General features: G+C 40.0%; 1 protein-coding gene across 2 annotated transcripts in view; it reads left to right on the top strand.

Moving 5' to 3' along the window:
- The window catches only part of SMAP1 (small ArfGAP 1), a 175,203-nt gene that overhangs the window by 119,336 nt on the left and 37,811 nt on the right, over positions 1 to 18,056 (top strand). The window lies entirely within an intron of this gene.

The raw sequence follows: 18,056 nt of genomic DNA, 5'->3' as shown, positions 1-18,056 counted from the left end.
TTATTTCTTAGTATGTATAACTTTATGCCTTTAATGCTATAGCATGTGGAAAACAGAAGACAATCTTTTCATGCTTTTGTCAGATTAGAGCTGTGAAAAGTATTGCAGTGAAGCTGTCAATATCTCTTTTATTGCCTAATGTTTCCTATTCAGGCTAGCTGGTTTATTTGGATGTGACTGAGAATTCACACTAACATCTTAAATTTAATGGTATTTTCTATGGGATATAAAATGTACCATTAACTACTGTAATTCAGGTAGAGTATTTTTAATGCTAGTTCTATATAATCAAGCTTGTCTACTATAACGGGCCATCAAACCTTATTTAACACACACAATATTAAAAGAAGGTTATGGATTTGATGTGAACCAACAAAAACGAGACAATTCAAAGTTGCTGGAAAACTAGTTCTCTTGAAAAGAGGCTCAGAACGTAATCTTTCTGATGTCATTTACTGCCAGCCATTGTGGCTCATATGGTATTAACTGTGATGGGAGTAAAAATTAATTGTGAATTTCATTGCTTTTTGTGAGTCGAAACCAGACCAGCAAACTAATCAACAGCTAAAATGCGATCAGTATGTGCTTCTGAGATTGTCATACCTATTATGCCTTTTCAGGCATGAGCTGAAAGGAAAAGTCGTAATATATCATTCTGTACACAAATTGGGACTCTAAAACAGCCTGATGTAAGTCCTACACATTTTGTCTAGAAAAAAAAAGAAAAAAAAAACCCTGTAAAATCTATTTAGAAAAAAATGACGATCAGTTGAATTATTTGCATATAATTAAAATATTGAATGTAAATATATACAGTAGTTATTTAAGGATTTTTTCTTAAGTTTTGCTCTGCTGTTTCAGAAAGCCATTCTCTCTCACTTGGCACCCTTCGCTAGAGTTTTGTATAGCCATCATTTTATTGCTTAAGTAAAAACAGTAAATTAAAGCTTGTTGGGGGTGGGTCTAAGTCCCTTATTCTGCAAATACATGCGATATAACTTTATTATATATAAACAGTTAAATTGGGAAAAGTGTATGATGTTCTGGACTGAGCTGTCTCTTCAGGGCGGAGGAGGTAGATTTGAGGTGAGCAACTTATCCTCTTAGGTATAGGAGGAAGAAAGGAGCATGCCTTAAGGAAATTGCTGCTGAGGGGTGGCTTTTAGCAGCACCTTTATTTGTGACTCACAACGTTTTATTCCCTCTCCTTGCTAAAGAGCGGGAGAATCCAGTTCCCGAGTTTACGTTACTTTTGCTAATTAAAATTTAAGACCAGCATTTGTCACCAAAAGGGAATGGAGAAAGTGATGGGCTTAGAGGGATAACCGCATCCGAGGAAGTTTTTAGATAGCATTATGATTACTTTATTGACCCAGTGTGTAATCACACATTTGAAAATTACACTTAACTTAAAAAAAAAAAAAAAAAAAAAATGTTAAGACTTGCTATTTTCTCTTTGCATCTAACATGGCAGCATTCTATATTAGACCTCATCTTGACAAAGAGGAATTGATCACAGAACTGAAAACTTAAGCGATAGCTTAGGTGGAAGTGATCCTGATTGAACAGTGCTTTTTACAATAGCATTAATACATCTCTATTTCTACTGGAGATACCTTGCCTGACACGTGCCAAGACCGCATTTGCCTTTTTCGCAGCTGCATCACATGCATCCACGTCTCCCCCCTCCTCTGCTGCTTCTAACTGATGAGATCCCAACTTGTACCAGAAGCTCTTATTATTAGACCCTAAGTGCATGACCTTAGATTTTGTACTATTGAATTTCATCACGTCTGTTACTCCAGTCTTCAAGGTCATCCGAATCTTCCTGTATAATATTCTATTCCTCCTCTATATTGACGGTGCTTCCCAACTTTATATCAACAGCGAATTTCATTAGCATGCTCCTACTTTTTATGCCAAGGTCGTTAATAAAAATATTGAATAAGGTTGGTTCCAAGACTGATATTTGAGGAACTCCACTATCAACCTCCCTCCAGTCCGATAATTCACCTTTAAGCATAATCTGTTACCTTCTCCAATTAAACCAGTTCCTTACCCACTTTACAATTTTTGTACTAATCCCTATCTTCTCTAACTCATTTCCCATGTGGAGCTGTGTCAAATACCTTACTGAAGTCCAGGTACAATAGATCTACTGCATTTTCCGTACCTAAAAAAAATCAGTTATTTTCTCAAAGAAGGAAATCAGGTTAGTCTGGCATGATCTATCATTGGTAAACCCTTGTTCCATTACATCCTCTTTTCCATTTGCCTCCATTAATTTCATAGAATATTAGAGTTGGAAGAGACCTCAGGAGGTCATCTAGTCCAACCCCTGCTCAAAGCAGGACCAACACCAATTAAATCATCCCAGCCAGGGCTTTTTCAAGCTGAGTCTTAAAAACTTCTAAGGGTGGAGATTCCACCACCTCCCTAGGTAACCCATTTCAGTGCTTCACCGCCCTCCCAGTGCAATAATGTTTCCTAATATCCAACCTAGACCTCCCACACTGCAACTTGACCCATTGCTGCTTGTTCTGTCATCTGCCACCACTGAGAACAGCCTAGTTCCATCCTCTTTGGAGCCCCTCTTCAGGTAGTTAAAGGCTGCTATAAAATTCCCCCTCATTCTTCTCTTCTGCAGACTAAACCCCAGTTCCCTCAGCTTCTCCTCATAAGTCATGTGCCCCAGCCCCCTAATAATTTTCGTTGCCCTCCGCTGGACTCTCTCCAGTTTGTCCATAGCCCTTCTGTAGTGGGGGGGGGGGGGCAAAACTGGACGTAATACTCCAGGTGTGGCCTCACCAGTGCCAGATAGACGGGAATAATCACTTCCCTCGATTTGCTGGCAATGCTTCTACTAATACAGCCCAATATGCTGTTGGCCTTTTTGGCAACAAGGGCACACTGCTGACTCATATCCAGCTTCTCGTTCACTGTAATCCCCAGGTCCTTTTCTGTAGAACTGCTGCTTAGCCAGTTGGTGCCCAGCCTGTAGCGGTGCATGGGATTCTTCCTTCCTAAGTGCAGGACTCTGCACTTGTCCTTGTTGAACCTCAGCAGATTTCTTTTGGCCCAATCCTCCAATTTGTCAAGGTCACTCTGGACCCTATCCCTATCCTCCAGCATATCTACCTCTCCCCGCAGCTTTGTGTCATCTGCAAACTTTTGCAATTCATCCCATCATCCAGATCATTAATAAAGATGTTGAACAAAACTGGCTCCAGGATCAACCCCTGTGGCACTCCGCTTGATACCGGCTGCCAACTAGACATCGAGTCGTTGATCACTACCCATTGAGCCCGAGAGTCTAGCCAGCTTTCTATCCACCTTATAGATAATTTAATTATTATATTCTTCACAATTTATTTCGAAGTCTTGAATACTACTGAGGTTAGACTAGCAGGTCTAATTGCTCAGGTCACATTTCCCTTTCTTAAATATAGTACATTAGCTATTCTCCAGTCATACAGTTCTATGACTAGATTTATTGAAATTTCTTGCTTCTGAACTAGCCATATTGTATGCGAGTTCCATCCCAAAATACCCGATTTGAGCACATGAAGCTTTTTGAGTTTTTCTTCCACCCTGTGATTTCCATTTCTGTATGGTGTTTTGATCAGCCTTCATTCCCATGTTCCATATTATCATCCTTACTGAAAACCAAAGCAAACTATTTAGTTTTGGGGACATAACTAAATGATCTTCAATCTTCTTCCCATAGTGGCTCAACTGCATCCTTCTTTATTCTCCTTCTATTTGTATAACTAAATCTGTTGTATATTTTAATTTCCATGGCAAGAGCTAATTCAGCTTGACTTTTAGAAATTCTTGCTTTATTCCTACATTTTCCAACCTCCACAATGTAGCTTTCTTTGCTAATCGGTCCCCTTTTCCATTGCCTATAGGTAAGACTAAGATTTTGTAATGGTTATTTTTAGTAAAAATCATGGACAGGTCGCGGGCAATCAACAAAAATTCATGGAAGCTGTGACCTGTATGTGACTTTTGCTGTTATGGCTCCATGGTTTCCCCTGCCACTGTGATGACTGGGAGCTGTGGGGTTCCCCCTCCGTCTGTGGCGACTGGGAGCTGCAGAGTGACCATTATCAGGAGGTAGCCACGTTCGTCTGTATCCACAAAACAACAAGGAGTCCACTGGCACTTTAAAGACTAACGGATTTATTTGGGCATAAGCTTTAAGAGATGAACTTCTTTTAACTGGTTCCCTAAATTTTCCAAGGTCTGCCCCTTTGAATCAAAAATCATAGTTAATGACCTGGTTTTGATTATCTTTCCAATTAATTTAAACTGAATCAGTTCACAACCACGTGATCCAAGGTTATTTCCTGTGACCAGCTCTTCTATGGTGTCCTCACCACTTATCAAAACCAAGTTTTAAATTGCATCACCTCTTGTTACCTCTTGTTCAGTGATAATTTGATGAAGAAAACTGTAGTCTGTCGCATCCAGGACTGAGTCCCACCAGTATTAGTAGCATTTATTCTCCAATCTATATTTGGGCTGGTAAAGTCTCCCATTATGACACAATTCCCAGTAGTGTTTATCTCTGTAATATTAGAGATCTCTGTGCATAGCAGAGTCTCACCCTACGGAGCCTACAGCAGACGTCTAACACTATCCCAGTCAAATCTTTTTTTACAGTCCTTCCCCTAAGTGATTTTGACACAAACAGATTCTCTTTTGTCCTTATCACTTTTTTTTACAGTTTACCACATCATTGATGTACAACGCTACCCCACTATCTTTACCTTTTTTCCCCTCTCTTAAACATTATCTGTATTCCAGTCATGAATTCTATTCCACCATGTTTTTGTAATCTCCATAATATCCTGTTTCACCACCTACACCAGTAGTTCTAGCTTATTCCATTTTATTGCCCATGCTCCTTGCATTTGTGTACATGTATTTTAATTGTTTCTGACAAACCTCATCCAGTTTTCTAGCCAGATTAGGTATAGGCCTGTTACTGACTGTAACAGCTATCTGATTACTACTGCATCAAGTGAATGTTCTTATTTGAAAACTGAAACTGCACATCAGAATTGATAATATCATCTCTAGAAAAAGGCATGTGGTTCACGGTTCTCACCCTGAAGATGCATACTTTCATGTGGATATTCACTCCTCTCACAGATGATGCCTCACATTTGTGGTGAGTCTCCACCACTGCCAGTACGGTGTACTTCCATTTGGGCTCACTACAGCTCTGAGACTCTTTATAAAAGTGTTCTCAGTAGCAACTCAAGTCAGGTAAGACAGCTTCACCATCTTCCTGCATTTTAATGATTAGCTTCTAACTGGCCGTTCTTGCCTGGATGTTTTAGCATCAGCTTTGTTGCTGCTCTTTTTAGTATCCCTAGGAATCTGTGTAAACATGAGAACATCTACCTTGATTCGGACACAAACCACAGATTTTATAGGAGCAACACTGGATTCAGTCAAGGAGGATTTCACTCCATGGGCATTCTTAAAAACCCGCTTACATTCAACCCTTGAACATAAATTCAGATGTGCCTTGCCCTCCGGTACTATATGGCACCATGTACTTATGTAACACCATTTGCCAGACTGCAGCTTTGTTGCCTGCAAGCTTGGCTCCAAAAAGAATATACGCTGAGTACACACAGCATGATTACCGTAATGACAGTTCCTTCCAAGGTGAGGGCCTCTCTGGCATGGTGGAGAGACCCTGGACATGTATGCATGGAAGTTTTCCTGTCTATCCCCAACACCTGACAAAACAATAATTATAGATGTCTTCCTGATAGGCTGGGGAGCCCACACTGCACATCACTCTTTTGGAACAGAGAAATACACAAAGCTGCAAAGTATTTCTACCAGTCATGCAATCCCAGCACATTCTGATAATGTTGGACAACACAACTACTGTCTTCCTTATAAACAAGCAGGGAGGGGCACGCTCTGTCCCCCTCTGTATGGAAGCGATCAATTTATGGAAATCACTGGCAGACAACCTCAGCCAGCATTTTACCACCAATCATGAGTGGGAGTTGCATGATTCAGTAGTAAACAGCGTCTTCACTCAGTAGGGAACCTCCAATTGTGACCTAAGGATGTGCAAAATATACTACTACTGGGGAGCCCAAAGTCATCACTCTAGGGCAATGCTCTCCTCCTGACCTAGACAGATAATTTCAGTTATGCCTTCCCTCCCATCCCACTAATATCTCAAGTTCTACAGAAAATTTGACTAGACAGGGCACAAGTCATCCTCATTGCCCCTACATGGCCCAGTTTTGGTTTCAAAGCCTCTTACAAATGTCATCCCACCCACTTATAAGCATTCAAACCTTTCTGGATCTCTTGACCTAGAAAGGTGGCAGGGTCAAACATCCCACCCCAGATGCTTTTCATTGCATGGCTTGCTATTTGGATGGACGTCACGCCTAGAGCACTCTTGCTCTGAAGCCATACGAGTCATCCTTAACAATAGCAGGAATGTCTCCACCAGAAAATTTAGTCAAATGGAGACATTTCTCTGTCAGGGTCCTGCAGTATTACAGATTTCCAGAGATGGTGGCTATTTCCGTTTTTTGGACTGTCTTCTTACCCAAAAGATGACAGGTCTTTCCCTTAGCTTGCTATATGTTTATCTGGCGACAATTACTGTGTTTCACCCTCCAATGGATGGTTACTTGGTTTTTACCCAATCAGTTATACTCAGGTTTTTGAAGATCCTGATCAAAACTTTTTTGCCAGTACAGAAATAAGCCCATCGCTGGGTTCTTAATTTATTGCTCTCCATAGTCATTAAGCCATCCTTCAAACTGCTAGCTACGTATTCTAGGTTGCCTTCCTTGTTGCCATCATCTCAGCCAGAAGGGTAGGTGAACTTGGAGCACTAATGGCCAATAATCCATACCCTATAGCCTGGACTATACTACAGAGTTAGGTTGATGCAAGGCAGCTTACGTCAACCTAACTGTGAAAGTGTGCCCACTACAATTTTTTTCCAGCTGATGTAACTGCCCTGCTACGCTGCCTTTAATAACTCCATTTCCATGGGAATCCTAGTCAATGTCAATGTAGTCAGGCCACCGCAGTGTCAATGTAGACACTGCATTGTTTACATCAACTCTTACTGGTTTTTGAAGCTGTCCCATGATACCCCACCTTGTACCGATTGCACTGTCAGTCACTTCTGGTGTGGATGCACCTCACCAACACAAGGAGCAAAATATAGATATGCACAAGCAATGTAATTACTGCAGCGGCTATATGCGGACGTAAGTTAGGTCAACTTAATTTTGTAACGTAGACATGCCCTGTATTTCATAAGGATATGGTCTTGCTATGATTATACCCAAAATTCATTCCTAAAATACTTTTGAAATTTCACATAATCCAGTCAATTCACTTACCTCAATTTTTCTTGAAGCCACGTGCCTCTAGCAAGGAGAGGAGACTTTAATTCCCTTAACATAAGATGAGCATTGGCATTTTACTTGCTGAGAATGAAACCGATCAGAAAGGTACCATAGCAGAACAAGTATGAGAACAAGCTATATAGCCTTTTAGAAAATTTCTAACTGGACCTCTGGCTGTATCCTACTCCGCTATCAGCACAGGTTCCTCCCCTGCATGGGATTAAGGTTCACTTTACGAGCACACAGTAGCCTCACTTCAGAGGAGTCTGTGCTTGATATTTGCAAGGCGGCTACATGGAATTCTGTCCACACATTCACGAGACATTAAGCCTTGCTTCGGGATTCCTACACTGATGCATCATTTGGGGCAGCAGTTCTACAAGCAGCTATACTGTCTGTATCCTTGCTCCCTCCTCCTCTCTGAGTGCTGCTTGCTAGTAACCCATGGTGGAATACACACAGGGACCAGCACATGAAGAAGAAGAAAAAGAAAGGGAAGTTAAGTACTTTATTTTAACTGGAGTTCCATACCCACAGTGGAATATGCGTAGGGATCACACATCTCAAGGAACTCCAGTTACAGTATGGTACGTAACTTCCCTTTCATCAGCACAGATACAACTGTGATACCAAAAAAAGCCCTCTACCTGATTATATATTTCACTTATTAGTAAAACAGAATTAAAACTGATACAATGATGTAGCAGCTCTTCGTAGTTTCAGAGCATTGTAATGCAATAATAGTAGTTCAGTCTCTCAAAGTTTGTTATCCCCCATAAAAGAACAACAGAAATGTGGTATTAACAAGAGTTAAATTGGGCTAACTCATGACAACAGTTGAGGAAGTCCATACTTTTTTTTTTTTTTAAACTGTCTACTCAATATAATGGCAAATTCTGTTCAAATTGTGAACAGAATATATACTAATGCAAGGAAACATAGCTCTGAGAGCTATAAACTGCCAAATACTTGATTAATGGCTATTAACTTTGAAATCCAAAGATTCTAAAATAAGTGTCACCAGCATGGGTAACTATTTCCTTGCTGATCATTTTAGTGTTGTTGTCATACAATCCTAAACTACAGCCTATGCTTCCCTAATTGTCAAAATCGCCAACTGATCCAGCAGTCTAAAACGCCCCTATATTTAATATCAAAAACTATGCCTGTAAGCAGCTGTACTGGTTTTTATTCATTTTTATATTTAAATAATTAAAACTCAATTTTTAAAATTTGTCTGAACTGCCACAGTATTTCAATCAGAGTACTGCAGGTTCCAGGGATCTTGCCACACAACTAGTTTTGGCTTGCTACAGAGCAGTGTTTTTCAACCTTTTTGATAGCAGGAACCAGCTTGCTGCCTTCCTATACTGTGTCTGGGAGATCTCGGGGCCAGTACCGATCCATGGACCAGTCATTGAGAAATACTGCTGTAGAGCACATAGGCCTTTCCTATATCCAGTCACATGCTGCTTCTCCTCTTGCATCATGTGCTCTACCAGCTCAGTATCCCTGGATACTCTTCTCGTTGACTTCTTTTATACTCAGTTCCACATCTTCACTCATTCCACCCTAGGTAGATTGAAACCAGCAGATTTTATTTAAAATATATTTTAAAAATACAGAAAATGATTGATAATTGTGCTATCATCTTTTTTTTTTTTGGGGTGAATACAGATTTACTTGGATCAGTCCATTTGAGGATGAACACTGTTCTTTAAGAATGACTTTTTTTTTTTAAATAGTGTGTACTGGCACTTTTCATTTTTGAGATGTTTTGCAGCACTCAAATAATGTTGAAGTATTACCTTTCCATGTGTTGAATTTGTAGAAAGAAGTAAAACTCAGTTTCCATTTTATGCATCATTCAGCAGTTAGATATACCATTCAGAAAACACAGAATTGAATATGGATAATGGCACATGTTAAAGTAACCGCATAGTATATTAGCACTGGTAATGAATGATCAGTGAAGACAGAGAAGTAATTGTCATGGTTTTTCACTTCACATTTTAAGAGATTCATATCCTATAAGCAAGTTAGTTATTGACAACAAGCTTTAAAAAATATTACCTTATTAACCTGAAAATACAAGAATAGAGCAGACTATTATAAATTTTTTATAAGTAGCAGGAGATGATTGTTAAACATGACAGGCAGTGCGTTTCTGGGCATTAGTCTGTCATTGTTGGTGGTAAAACATAATACTGAAACCACCTGAGAACAATGCTATCCTAAAAAATAGTACCTTGTTTACAGTGCTTAATTAGTATTATGAAATAGAACTGAAAGTTACAAATCATGAAAACAGGCATGGATATTTACTAGACAATTTAACATAGACATAGCGTCACCGGCAACAAATTGTAAATTTCCATTTTTGGCTAGATTCCTGTGAGAGAAAATAGTCAAACTAGTAGAGCCCTAAATGTTACTAGGCAAGCATGAGTATATAGTAAAATTGTCTTTCAGCACGTCAGTTCAGGGTCACATGTCCAGGCAGCTCTGAAGTATGTCACTCATACAGATTTCCAGGCTCTTGTGTCTTTGGGGAATTCTTCCTTGCTTTGGGAGAGCAAGAAACCTGTTTTTTTTTCCTATGAACACTTCACAGACTTTCTTGTACCTAAGAATTTCAATCACACATTACACTATCTCCCAAGTGAATGTGGGACTAACGCTGCATCTTAACAGCCAACCCTGTGTATCTGATAAGCCCCCATTTCTGTGTGTCATTTCTGCCTGCATAGTCACAGGGTTTTAATGATCCTTCATATAAATTTTCTAGATGGCTTTCTCCCCTCCCCCTCTCTTTTTATTACTTTCTAGCCCATCTTTGGAGATACAAGTATGCAAGCAGCTTTACTCCTTAGGGAATTCTGCATCAAAAAATTAAAAATCCTAAAAGGTGTAGTTTTCTTAAATATCTTTTTCTTGACCAGAAAATTCCAATATTTTTTTTAAAAATCAGCAAATTTTCCACTTAAAATCCATGAGAAATGTAACACATACTGGTGCCCCCCCCCAACCAAATACACTTTGTTAAATGTACAGTACTGCCTTCTGATCCTGTTTAAGGGTTACAATAAGACCTACTCCTCTGAGAGCAGCAGCAGCTGCTGCTGTAAAATGTGGCAGGCAGTAGTCAAATGTTATCTGCTGTACTAGCATAAATGCAAAAAGAGAAGGAACAGCAGATGGATCATCTTTAACTCTAATAGCTAGTAAATATCAATTTTGGGACCACAGCTAGGAAAGACAATTTGAAAAGTAAATTGATGTTATGTTGTTCATTACCTTTTCTGACTGAGCATGAAAGTTTTGCCTTGAGTGTACCCTCATTGCAATGGAAACTGCCATGTCTAATACTTCACCCTTAGTTACTGATGCATCCTCCAGAGAAGTGATGAATTTAAAATGGAAATACAGTTTATTAAAGTAAGCTGTTTCACTGTCATCCAGTGATGGTCACCCTAACAAGACCTATGCTGCTTACTGCTTTTTGAGATTCTAGTCATGCTACTCAGAAAGGCTTGTTATAAACTCTTAGCTTGCCATATCAGTATTTTGATTCCCTTGTATCAAAATACAAATCTTGTGTTGTAATCAAGATGACATTCTAAATTATTTGAGTTGTTTTAAAATTTTATTTTGCACCTTACCATCAACTATACATCAAATATTTTAAAAATTGGTAGGAAAAAAGGGAAGGAATTCTTTAAGTTAAGTGATTCCATTTGTCATTTGTTGTGTTCTCTATTTTGACATATATTGTATGCAAAGTCTAAATAGTGTGGTAGTTATTAGCCACCATTTGCACTTTTTCAAGCAAATATGTGGCTATATTCCTCTCTGCTGTTAATGTGAATAGAAAGAAACCAATCTTAGTGGAACCCCCACAGGGTAGGAGAGACAAAACGAGCCAGCAATTTTCCCCCAAAACTTCATTAAAGCCATTACCAGAAAGAAATAGGTTATAACTGGGAAGGTTTGTGTTTTTTGGCTGTGTTATGCTCCACACTTGAGATAATGGTTCAGCTTAATAGCTTTGACAGCTCCAGTAAAAACCACCTGAGAGAAGGGGGCAGAAAGCAGCTGCTAGCAGAGACCAGTTGGGGGTACAACTCCTGAAAGAGCCATGCTGCTTAGTGAATGGAGTTGCCAATGGATCTGTGCAGAGGCATCAGGCCTCCATCCACAGGTGTCCCAGGAGCTGCATAGATCTCAAGATACCTGTTGGTTTAGGGAGCCCAAACCCCATTGCTGCTCTATGAGGAGCTAATCTTCTTTCCCTAAAATGGTATGATGATAGGAAACACTTCAAAGTAAATTTTTTAGCGGAAAAGCAGTAATGAAAGAAAACCAGGTATCCAGTACATTTTTTGTCTCAGGGTACATCTACACTACAGCGGGGAGTCGATTTAAGATACGCAAATTCAGCTACGTGAATAGCGTAGCTGAATTCGACGTATTACAGCCGACTTACCCCGTTGTGAGGACGGCGGCAAAATCGACTTCTGCCGCTTTTTGTCGGCGGCGCTTACTACCACCTCCGCTGGTGGAGTTAGAGCGCCGATTCGGGGATCGATTGTCGCGTCCTGACGGGACGTGATAAATCGATCCCCGAGAGGTCGATTTCTACCCGCCGATTCAGGCGGGTAGTATAGACCAGGCCTCAGACCTTAGACAATACAGTTTATTCACCTCTTTGGATAAACGTGTGGCTTGAAGGGATTGACATTAATGACATTTATATTCTCCACTATAATACGAGTCATTTATAAATATATTTAAAAATAAATGAAAATTAAAATATTATAGTAGTATTAACACTGAGGAGCAGGAATAATACTGGTAAGCTTCCATGGTGTGCACTGCCTGTTACTTTCCTCCTGAAGTTATAGGTTTTAGTGAAGGAATGAAGGTTCTGTTTGTTTGGGGATGGTGTCCTTAATACGTTTAAAAGTATAAATTGACCTTTTGATAAGTTTTTGAGTAAATAAGTTTGTTTATACTATTTCCATATCACAATATGCTGTTAAATTTTCCTTTAACTACGTCAGTCTTGTAAAGAGCAATACTTTTTTGTTGTTAGTGCTGTCAATTAATCATAGTTAATGCATTACATTTAATAAAAACAACGCAAAACAAATTACCTGGATTAAAAAAATATTCACAATTAATTGCAGTTTTAATCGTATTGTCAGACAATAGAATACCAATTTAAATTAATTTATTATAAATATTTTTGGACTTTTTCTACATTTTCAAATATATTGATTTCAATTACAACACAGAATACAACATGCAGAATGTTCACTTATTTTTTTTATTACAAATATTTGCACTGTAAAAAAGATAAACAGAAGAAATGGTATTTTTCAACACCTCATACAAGTACTATTGTGCAATCTCTTTATCATAAAAGTGCAACTTAGAAATGTAGAATTTGTTTTTTACATAACTGCACTCAAAAACAAAACAGTGTATAACATTAGAGCCTACAAGTCAAAGCAGGAAGGGGCATGTGAATGTTTAGCATATCTGGTATGTAAATACCTTGCAACACTGGTTACCACAGTACCATGCGAGTGCCTGTTCTCACTTTCAGGCAATATTGTAAATAAGAAGCGGGCAGCATTATCTCCCGTAAATGTAAACTAACTTGTTTGTCTTAGCAATTGGCTGGACAAGAAGTAGGACTGAGTGGACTTGTATGAGGACCCTGGAGGGTCCCTTTTATACATATAGCTGAATAGATTTTGGGAGAGTTCCAGACCACAGAGGGTCCCAGAGCCCAGGCTCCAGCCCAAGCCTGGACATCTACACTACAGTTTTATGACCCTGAAGTGTAAGAAACCAAAATTTGGGGTTAGGAATCTGGATTCCCATCGTATTGATAATTTCCAAGTGTAACAGTTGTAACATTGGAAAAATGCAGCTAACCTTAAATATGTAGCAGTACATATTTGTATCTATTTTGAAAGCACCTGAAAATTCAACTCATTATGTGTACGCTTCCAACGTGGAAGTTTTCATATCTTCTTTTGAATTTTTAAGTGATCCAATTTTTAAAAGATGCTAAATTTGACACCCCTCTTCCCCCCCCCCCCGCCCTCCCACTGGAAAATTGGACCATTTTAGAGTCAAAGTGAGCAGGTTTTTATACATGTTCCTACTTTTTCCGTTAAAAACATTGCCCTTTTAAGAAAAGAGACAAATCCGTTTGAATGGAAAATATACAAAATTCTACATTATTTCATTATTTATCATCTATGTTGTTGTAGCCCCCAGGAGCCACAGTCATGGACCAGGACTGCATTATGCTAGGCATTGTTAAAACACAACAAAAAGACTATCTCTGCCCTAAAGAGTTCACAATCTGAGTGTAAGACAAAAGATACCAGAAGAATATAGACAGACGGGAAGAACAAGGAAACAATATTGGTCAGCATGATAGGTAGGGCCCTATCAAATTCATGGCCATAAAAAACACGTCACGGACCATGAAATCTGGTTTTCTCTGTGGAATCTGGTCGTTTGTGTACTTTTACCCTATACTTTACAGATTTCACCAGAGTTTCTCAAAATGGGGGTCCCAAGCCAAAAGGGAGATATGGGGAGTTTGCAAGGTTATTGTAGGGGGTGGCCAGAGTGTGGCAGTTGTTGGCCAGGCGCCCAGCTCTGATGAAGGCAGCACCCCCCACCAGCAGCAGCACAGAAATAAGGGTGGCAACACCATACCATCCACCCTTACTTTGTGCAGCTGCCTTCAGATCTGGACAGCCAGAGAGTGATAGCTGCTGGCTGAGGACCCAGCTATGAAGGCAGCAGCACAGAAGTAAGGGGTGGCAATACAATACCGGGCCATCCTTACTTCTGCGCTTCTGATGGCAGTGGCGCTGCTTCCAGGACTGGGCTCCTGGCCAGCAGCCACTGCTCTCTGGTCACCCAGCTCTGAAGGTAGCACCACTAGCAGCAGCAGCAGCGCAGAAGTAAGGGTGGCAATACCATGACCCCCATACAATAACCTTGCGACCCGCCCATAGTCCCCTTTTGGGTCAGGACCTCAGTTACAAAACTGTGAAATTTCAGATTTAAATATCTGAAATCATGAAATTTACAATTTTTAAAATCCTAAAACCGTGAAATTGACCAAAACGGACCATGAATTTGATAGGGCCCTAGTGATAGGCCATGTTCTCAGTGCACCAGTAGTGTAAGAACTATCAAGTTTTTTATAGGCCTCACAGCAATGGAGAGTATGAAGGAGGATATTGATTTCACTGCTCTACAGCCAAAATGCTCCTGAAATAAATGTAGTCAAACTTTATTAATTCTGGGTCACTGAGAACGAAAATGATGCTTAAAATTGTTGATTGGCTCTAGTTTTCAAGATATGCTATTGGGTCAGTATATATGACCCTTGACTTGGGAATGGCAGAGGATAAGTGAGTTATAAAGGAAAGGGATCTCAATTTAAACCAGAAATGACTAAAATACATCTTTGACTGGATCTAGGAATAAATCTATGACTGGGTTTGGACAGTACTTGCTTTTTAGGCAAAACAATAAATGATGCAATCTGAAGCTGGTATTGCATCATACATGATATGAATTGCATCATGTTATTCTTAGAAGTCATGGATGATGCAATCATAAGGAAGCTTACATCACTCTGCTGAACAAATTGCCCTATATCAGCTCTAGAAATCATACAGTGTCGTGCTCTCTTATTTGTCAGTGTTTGATTTTGCAAAAGGACACATTTCTGTTTAGCCAAAGTGAGCAGAGATGCCTCGTACTTGTGTGAACAGTGCAGATAACTTCTGCTATGTTTGTGGTGAAGAGACTTTTGCATCACAAAAGCGCAGTATAACCACTGTGGTTAAGAAAGCCTCTCACCTTTATTTTGGCTGCAAAATTGGAGATCAGGACAAGAAGTGGGCCCCACACATATGCTGCAACACTTGTGCAACAAATCTTCGCCAGTGGTTGAACATGAAAAGGAAATCTATGCCTTTTGCAGTGCCAATGATTTGGAGAGAGCCAACAGATCATACCAGCAATTGTTACTTCTGCATGGTGCCTCCAGTTGGGAAAGGTGTGTCAAAGAAGAACAAGTGGACTGTGCATTCTCCAAACATTCCATCAGCTTTACGCCCAGTACCCCACGGAGGAGGACTGCTGGTTCCTGATGCACCAGAATCATTCTCACTTGAGTCAGACAAGGAAGAGGATGAAACTTCTGGTCCTGAACCATCAATGTCACAGGACCCATATTTTCTCCCATCCTCCTCCTCTGAACCACACCTCATAACACAAGGTGAGCTGAATGACCTTGTCAGGGATTTGGAACTACCCAAGAGTAAGGCAGAGCTGTTGGGCTCCAGACTACAGCAGTGGAATCTCCTGGCAGGTGATGTTAGGGTGATGTTAGGGTTTCCATGTTCCGTGACCGTCAAAAGGATCTTGTCCCATTCTTCTTCATGGAAGGTGATCTTGTAGCCTGCACCAACATCAATGGTGTGATGGCAGCCCTCAACATCGTTCACGTTCCAGATGAGTGGAGACTGTTCATTGATTCATCGAAGACGAGTCTTAAAGCTGTTTTACTGCATAATGGCAATGTTTTGCCATCAATTCCAGTTGGTCATGCAGTCCATATGAAGGAAACCTATAACAACATGAAACAACTGTTGAGGTGCATACACTATGACCAACATCAGTGGCAGCTTTGTGGCGATTTGAAGGTTGTTGCTCTCTTGCTTGGTCTGCAGACTGGATACACAAAGTACTGCTGTTTTCTCTGCGAATGGGATAGTCGTGCAAGAGATTCCCACCACATCCAGAAAGATTGGCCACTCCGACAGGCATTGGAGCCTGGGAGGAAAAGTATTCAGCATCCACCACTTGTTGAATCAAGGAAGATTTTGTTACCACCCTTACACATCAAGCTGGGTCTGATGAAAAACTTTGTCAAGGCCATTGACAAAACACAAGCAGCTTTCAAGTACCTCTGTGGAAAATTTCCAAGGTTAAGTGAAGCTAAGATAAAGGAAGGTGTCTTTGTTGGTCCTCAGATTCGTGAACTTCTTTGAGATAATGCATTTGACCATGCACTGCGTGGCAAGGAAAAGACGGCATGGAAAGCCTTCCAGTTAGTGGCAATAAATGTTCTCGGAAACAACAAGGCAGACAACTACAGGTTGTTGGTGGAAAACCTCCTCAAGGCATACAAAAGCCTTGGTTGCAACATGTCACTAAAGATACATTTTTTGCACTCTCATCTAGATTTTTTTCCCACCAAACTGCGGAGCAGTGAGCAGCGAGCAATTTCACCAGGACATTGCAACAATGGAGAAACGCTTTAGGGCAAATGGAGCCCATCAATGCTTGCAGACTCTTGCTGGACAGTGACAAGAGATGCTCCATTTAATGAATACAAGAGACAAGCCAAGAAGCGCCGAGTAGACAGTGAATAGGACTAAACTATGTACATAATAGTTTTTTGCCTTTTGTTTCATCATAAATTTTATATAGATAACCCTTTTCCTGATTTTTAACGCGTTACATAAACAGGACAGGTGAAATATCATGTAAAGCAACCATAAACACATGAAAAGACCTAGATTTACAATTTATGATTAAAACTCTACTATCTACACAATATACATAGACATAAAATGTACAAACTTAAATTTCTTAGAAACAGTAGCAAATCAAGTATCAGGGGGTAACTAAAATTCATTTGCAAATTCAACACCATTAATCTGGGCTTGAATAGGGACTGGGAGTGGCTGGCTCATTACAGAAGCAGCTTTTCCTCTCCTGGAATTGACACCTCCTCATCTATTATTGGGAGTGGACTACATCCACCCTGATTGAATTGGCCCTGTCAACACTGGTTCTCCACTTGTGAAGTAACTCCCTGCTCTCCATGTGTCAGTATATAATGCCTGCATCTGTAACTTTCACTCTATGCATCCGAAGAAGTGAGGTTTTTACTCACGAAAGCTTATGCCCAAATAAATCTGTTAGTCTTTAAGGTGCCACCAGACTCCTTGTTGTTTTAGTAGCAAATCAGTTGTTTTAATTGTCATATTTGAATTCAGCATATCAAAATACATAATAAATAGCACATTTTATCTCTGAAGCAGATGACTTCTCAAAAATTGTAGACCAGTGTTTTTAGTTTTGGGGATGTTTATGGGGAGCGTTAAGGGTGAACGTCAGCATGGAAGAAGGCATGAAAGGAACTAGTTTGAAAATTTCGTAAGTGGGCCATGGTGACTGTCTTGATGGGTCAGTCAGAGGTGGGAGTTGACATCTCGATAGCAAATGAGAAGTGACAGGCCATAAAGAGCCTTGAAAGTGAGGAGAAATAACTACTGTTTGATATAATAGAGAAGCAGCAGCCAGTGAAAGGATACAAATGCAGGAGTGATGTGGTCAAAATGAGGGGCTAGGAAAATGATTTTTACAACAACTTTCTGAATGGATATTAGCAGGGCGATATTGCATTTCTCAAGGCCAGAGAAAAAGATGTTGCAGCAATCGAGATACAAGATGATAAAAGCCTAGACAAGAGTTTCATCTGTATGCATGGCTAGGAAAGGCCATATCTTAGGTCTTGTCTGC

The sequence above is a fragment of the Trachemys scripta genome, chromosome 3, assembly GCF_013100865.1.
Source record: "Trachemys scripta elegans isolate TJP31775 chromosome 3, CAS_Tse_1.0, whole genome shotgun sequence".
Taxonomy (NCBI): domain Eukaryota; kingdom Metazoa; phylum Chordata; order Testudines; family Emydidae; genus Trachemys; species Trachemys scripta.
This window is presented reverse-complemented; position numbering and strand designations above follow the sequence as displayed.